This window comes from Arvicanthis niloticus, chromosome 1 (genome assembly GCF_011762505.2).
Source record: "Arvicanthis niloticus isolate mArvNil1 chromosome 1, mArvNil1.pat.X, whole genome shotgun sequence".
NCBI lineage: Eukaryota > Metazoa > Chordata > Mammalia > Rodentia > Muridae > Arvicanthis > Arvicanthis niloticus.
This window is the reverse complement of record NC_047658.1, coordinates 120198306-120204532: the sequence shown is the minus strand read 5'-3', so window position 1 is coordinate 120204532 and position 6227 is coordinate 120198306.

The window sequence follows — 6227 nt, the reverse complement described above, 5'->3', positions numbered from 1 at the left end:
GACTGAGCTCATAAACAGGCTTTGCTTTAAGCCACCAGGCACACGGTAATTAGGTGTGCTGCAATGTAAAGCCGCTATCGGCTGTATAGGCTTGGTGTATACATGACAAAGGATGATTTAATTCCTAACCTGACCAGATGCTTGGCTGGGATTCAGGGCAAGTCAATTCCTTCATAGTCATATATAAGATATAATGGCACTAACTATATAGTACAATTATTAGATATATACTAGTCTAACCTCAGTTCCTCAGTTGAATCAGAATCTCTGCAGAATACACACACACACACACACACACACACACACACACACATATATATTTGTTGGATTTGGTTTTTAGAGTTGGCCCCAAATGATTTAATCTGTGGTTTCCCTTGGTCTTAGTTCTCAGACTACATAGAAGAACCAAGTTTAAAATTGTTTCTCAAAAGAGGTCACCAGGGTACATGCCTGTAATTCCAGGATTTGGAAGGTGGAAGAAGGAAGATCAGGAGTTCAAGGTCATTATTGGCTATACAGTGAATCTGAAGGCAGCCTAGGGTACATAGAAAATTGGAGGCTATTCTGGGCAATAGTAGATCTTATCTTAAAAAAAAATGGTTTTTGATATCACCACAAATACCTCCAACAAAGCATACCTGAAAATGAATTGGTTTTCTTTCAAAGTTTTTCCTTCCTGCTTTCCTTCTTTTTTTTTATATTTATTTATTTATTTATTTATTCATTTATTTTGAATTCCTGAACTATATAAACCAGGCTGGCTTTGAACTCTCTATATACCCAAGAATGACCTTGAATTCTGATCCTTGTCTCTACCTTCCTAATGTTAAGATTAAGGGTGTGTTACAATTCCCCAAATTGTTATACTTTAGTTATGTCTGCATGTTTGGAAGCACTCATATGAGGGCAGGTTCCTACAGAGGCCAAAGAACATCAGATCCACTGAGCTGTATAAGCTAGGAATAGAATTCTGGTCCTCTGCAAGAGCAGTACTCTTAACCACTGAGCCACTTCTCTCATTTCAAAATTTTTATTACTCTCTGTCTTAGGGTTTCTGTTGCTGTGATGAAACACCATGACCAAAAGCAAGTTAGGGAGAAAAGGGTTTATTTGGCTTACAGTTCCATATCACTGTTCATCGTTGAAGTAAGTCCAGCAGGAACTCAGACAGAGCAGGAAAACAGGAGCAGGAGCTGCTGCAGAGGCCATGGAGGGGTGCTGTCTACTGCCTTGCTCCTGTGACTTTCTCAGTCTGCTTTCTTATAGACCCTAGGACTACCAGCCCAAGGATAGCACCACCCAAAATGGGCTGCACCCTTCCCCACCAATCACTAATTTAAAACATGCCTTACATCTGGGTCTTACAGAGGCAATTTCTCACCTGAAGTTCTCTCCTTTCAGATGACTCTAGTGTGTGTCAAGCTGACGTAAAACTAGCCGGGACACTTGATCTTCCAACTGAATTTCCTAGGTCAGAGACGTGCAAAACCTTCCCCTCTCTGCCTTCTAGTCTTCATCCCAAGAGCTGTTCAGCCCACTCAGAATTCCTCTGCTTCTCATCTTTCCTCTCCAGCCTCTTAACTGGTCTTTCATAAACTGCTTTCAACCTGAAATCCAATATCCTGCTCTCTACTAGTTAAAAACAAAAGCCAAGCCTTCTTCTAAAAGCACATAAAGCCTTCTGTGGGTGGGGCCATACCCTCCTTCAGCACCTTGCTCAGTGTTCTCTTTTCTTTTAAGCTTGAGGACAAGTTTACTTGAGAAAAACAGATTAGGTGAGACTACTAGCAGCTGCCACGAGGAGAGGTAGAATGAAAAGTCATGTGCTGTTAAGTTAGCCACAGAAGGCTTGGGGGGTGGGGGTGGGGGGCTGGGAGTCCCAGCACTCAAGGCAGAGGCAGAAGGATCTGTTTGTTTGAGGTCATCCTTGTCTACATAGAGAGAACTCTAGGATAGTCAGGGCTACACAGGGAAAGCCTGTGTCAAAAAAAAAAAAAAAAAAAAAAAAAAAAAAAAAAAAAAAAAAAAAGCCAGGCAAGGGATAGAAATAAAAATAGCTTACCAGGAAAGGAAAAAACACTCCCGGAAACAGGCTGGTAAACTGAGCAAAGAACCCCCAAGGCTGGTGAATGCCTCAACTTTAAACTAGCAATACATGCAGTCACTGAGAGGATGCTTGTCTGGACCTTGCTCTTCTTTGGTCAGTGCAACATGCTTGCATCACCCTTCCCCTAATGCCTACTTAGCTTTGCAACTCACAGCTCACACCCTTCTAGATCTCAAAGACTCCTCTGACATGCCTCCATCCTCTTTCTCCCAGGTCCCTACAGGCTACAGAGCCTCACACCACCTGTCAAACTTGATTGCAATTGGCTGTTTACCTAATCTCTCTTTTGCTATTTGTATTCCTAATCAGTTAGATATCAGGCTCGGGTAAGTTCATAATGAATGAGGCTGAGTGAAAGAAAGAAAGAAAGAAAATGTTCCAGCCGTATTCTAAAACAAACTTGTGTTTAGTAACCTCTAAAATCACCTGGTCAAGCTCAGAGGGCAGGACCTCTATAGGCTATTTATGGAGGTTTCTAAGTAATTGATCATGATGCTGGGGGTCAAAGCCCAGGCCATGCACACACTCAGTGGCACTCTAGAGCTACAGCCACAACCCTGGAGCTCTTTAGGCTCTGTCATTTGAAGACCCCTCATTCAGCTCTTTTCCTGAAGGAACAATGAACCAAAGCAGTAGCAATGTGAAAGGGCAGTGGGGCCATGGTTTACAACAGGAGCTTCAGAAACTACACAGGCCCAGAATGCTTCCAGTGGGTAAAGGTGGGTGGACAAATGTGTTTCATAATTTTGACAGGGTCTCATGAGACCCAAGGTGACCTCAAATTCACTGTTGCCAGTAATGACCTTGAACTATCCTCTCATCCCATGTCCCAATGGCTAGGATTCAAAAGTGTTCATTCCTGGAGGTTCTGAATTTTGTCCCATTAACTGTACATCTACATTGAACCAAATCTCAAGATTTTCTATGCCGCTTTTTGAGACTTTATTTTACTAATCCTATAGAACACATCCTTGAGTGTATGGGTTGAACAAGTTTGTTGGATGTGTGTATGTGATTGCTTTCTATAAACAAGGGAGAAGCACCTAGGTCATCATGTTGGAGACTGTACTGTGTGCAATAAGCTATAGAAACATGCCTCCTTCGAGATCTGGCTAATGTTGCAAAGGACCACAGCCTTTGCACAGTGCATAGTCCTCCCGGGAGAACTCAGGGCTATTGGAGTATAAAGTTCAGCAGTGTTGTGTGCAAGCTGCTCTCCGGTACACTTTCTTGCTTGAGGTTACTGAGACTGCTGTGGTTCCTTTTGTTAGCACTGCTTGGCATTCCACAGCCTGAGAGTTCTGGAAGGCTTTGTCCTTATTCCTCTTCGACTGTTGGGAACAGTGGCTGGTTTTCCTCCTCTCTCATCTCTTCTTTCCCCACAGGGTGGAAACCTTTTCTGCTTTTCAACTCTGTGGAAATGAAGGCTGGGGAATTCAAACAGAATGGTAAACGCCAAACTCACTCTTATTTGCCTAAGATAGCATGGTGAACCATCTGTGGTGAAAGCCTGTATTTCCCTAAGTTTGTGAGACTTTAAAGGTCTCTGAATGTAATGATTTGAAATGTTGCTGAGTCATAATGTTGAATCATGTTGGACCCTGACCCTCAGGATCCACATTCCAGCTTGTATTATTAGTTCAAAGAGGGATCATTACACTCATGACACACTGTTGCTGTTTGATTGCCCCTAATGTTGGAATTGAACTGTGATGTGCCTGAGATCGAACAGGCCTGTTAGGGCTGCCTCATACCTCCTGCTGGGCTTTTCACCTTGCCAGGAAACAACTTAACATCCAATCTTGTAATAATAATCAGGTGGTTTCTCCAAACCTGGAACAAAAACAATCCCCGATAACACAGCTTATTTTGTTGACCTGAAAAATCCAGTCTTTGGGGCAGAGCTTTGAAAGCAATGGCACTAGCCATCCGAGCCTGTGCAGATGGCCGAGCCTGTGCAGAGAGAGCACTTCAGCAGCAGGATGTGACACACAGCCGGAGAACTTCACCTGAGGGAATTCAGACCCACTTCGGAGTCTGTGCTCCTCCCTAGAAACAAGGTGGCTAACAGTTCAGAAACTCTGGTTAACCACACCCAGCTTTGAATTCCAACACTGACCAGCCAATCAGCTGTACGACCCTGAGAGATCTAGTTTCTCTTGAGTGCCTTTCCTCACTGTCAAAAGGATCCTAACGTTTTTCCTCTTAACGTTATGTGGCTGAGAGAAGGTCAAGTTCCTCTCAGCTCTCTATACTACAGACTCGGAGCTCTTCTTGGGCAGGATCCTTTGTTGTATTCTCTGACTGGAGTGTATAGTAGGCCTATACCCTACTCTTCCCTAGCCTGGACTTTGCAGAGGAAAAAGGAAAATGGTGTCATTGCTTGAAAAAGGTCTTTTTGCTTTTGAGGCAGGATCTATGGATCTCAGGTTGTCTGAAGCTTGTAATCGTCCTGCCTCCCCTGGGACTGCCTACAGCACCACTCCTTGCCTGTATTTATTATTATTATTTATTTTTTTTGAGATAGATTCTCCACAAGTTACCCAGACTTGAGTTCCTGGGCATAGGGAATTTGCCCCAGCCTCCTGAATGCTGGAATGACCGGCATGCCCCTTCAAATGGAAGGTCTTTAAACCTTTGAAACAGCTAAGAATTTTGAGAATTTAGCTTTTACTATTATTTATTTTTCAGGGCTGGGGATTGAATCCAGGCCAGTCAGGCACACGGTAGGTAAGCCTTCTGCCCCTAAGCTATATCTTCCATCCATACATTTTTTTGAAGAGAAGCAGGCCCAGAATCAGAAACATAAGTTATATTTCTATATGTAAGGCAGGACTATGGCAAATGTCACACGGAAAGGTATTAGTTCCGTTAAAGCTCTTCTTCTGTTCATGAACCTGGAATGACGTTGCAGAACTGAGATACAGGAGCATGAGTGATGGCTTTAGCCGTTAAGAGCACTTGCTGCTCCTGCAAAAGACCCTCAGTTTGGTTCCCAGACCCACATGGTTCACCTTTCCACAGCATACACGTAGTACACATACATATTCACAGGCAAAACACTCATATATATAAAATAAAATTCCCAAACCGAACAAATCACCACTAGCTAGGTCTCCCTCTGTCCACCACTATTTCCTATTAGGAGTAGAAGCAAATCAGACAATATAGCTTTTTAAAAATTATTTAATTTAGTAGTTTTTTTTTTTTTTTTGAAAAAAAAAAAAGCAATAAGGCAAAAAAACTGAAAATATATATATAGTCTTATTTTGCTTTCATGTGACTTTATTCCATCTTCAGAACTTCTGAGCTTCTTCCGTTAGCAGGGATCTGGGAATCAAGCTAGAAATGTAGTGCAGATAGAGGGAAAGGGGCTAAAGCAAGGAGGTTCCTTGGGAAATTTCCATTCTATTCAAAGCCTCCAGAGATGGTGCCCATTTTATGGGCCTCCCTGGAGTAACCCCTTGTGCTGGGGAAAGGCTTCTTAGGAAGAAATTCCCTAGTGCTCAATCTTTGATCATTTTTTTTTTTTTAATCTAGGGAAGGAGAGCTGGTGGGGAAGGACTGAAAATACCAATTTACCCAGTAAAATCCAATTTCTCCGGAGGGAGAGCTTCCTCTGGAATGGTATTTTCCCCAAGGACCCACACTGGCTGAGGCTCAACAGTTAAGGAAGAAAAACAAAAACACTAACAAAAAGTACACAAGGAAGGCACCTCAATTTATGACCCTCGACCAAGGGTGGGTTGCACAAGGGTTACATTTCTGAACAGGAAACTAGAACTAATAAAGAAAAAAATGAAGAACGCCGGTGCCATCAGGAGGAGGTCCCACAGGGCACAGGGACTCTTAGCTCACATCCTCGGAAGAAAACTCTTTTGGGATTTAGCCTGAGCCGGGACATAAGGAAGCTAGAAATCACCCTCTGACTTTCTACCCGTACGCCTCCTAAGGAAGGAAAGTGAGGCAGGAAAAGACTAGGACTTCCTTTCCAAGAGCCACATGTGATCAGAAAGGCTGAGCTAAGGCAGCAGCGGGTAGGTGACACAAACCTTCCTCCTTGTCCCATTCAGCAACTGCCACACATGACCCTGCTTGGGGTTGCAATGTCCCTCAAATA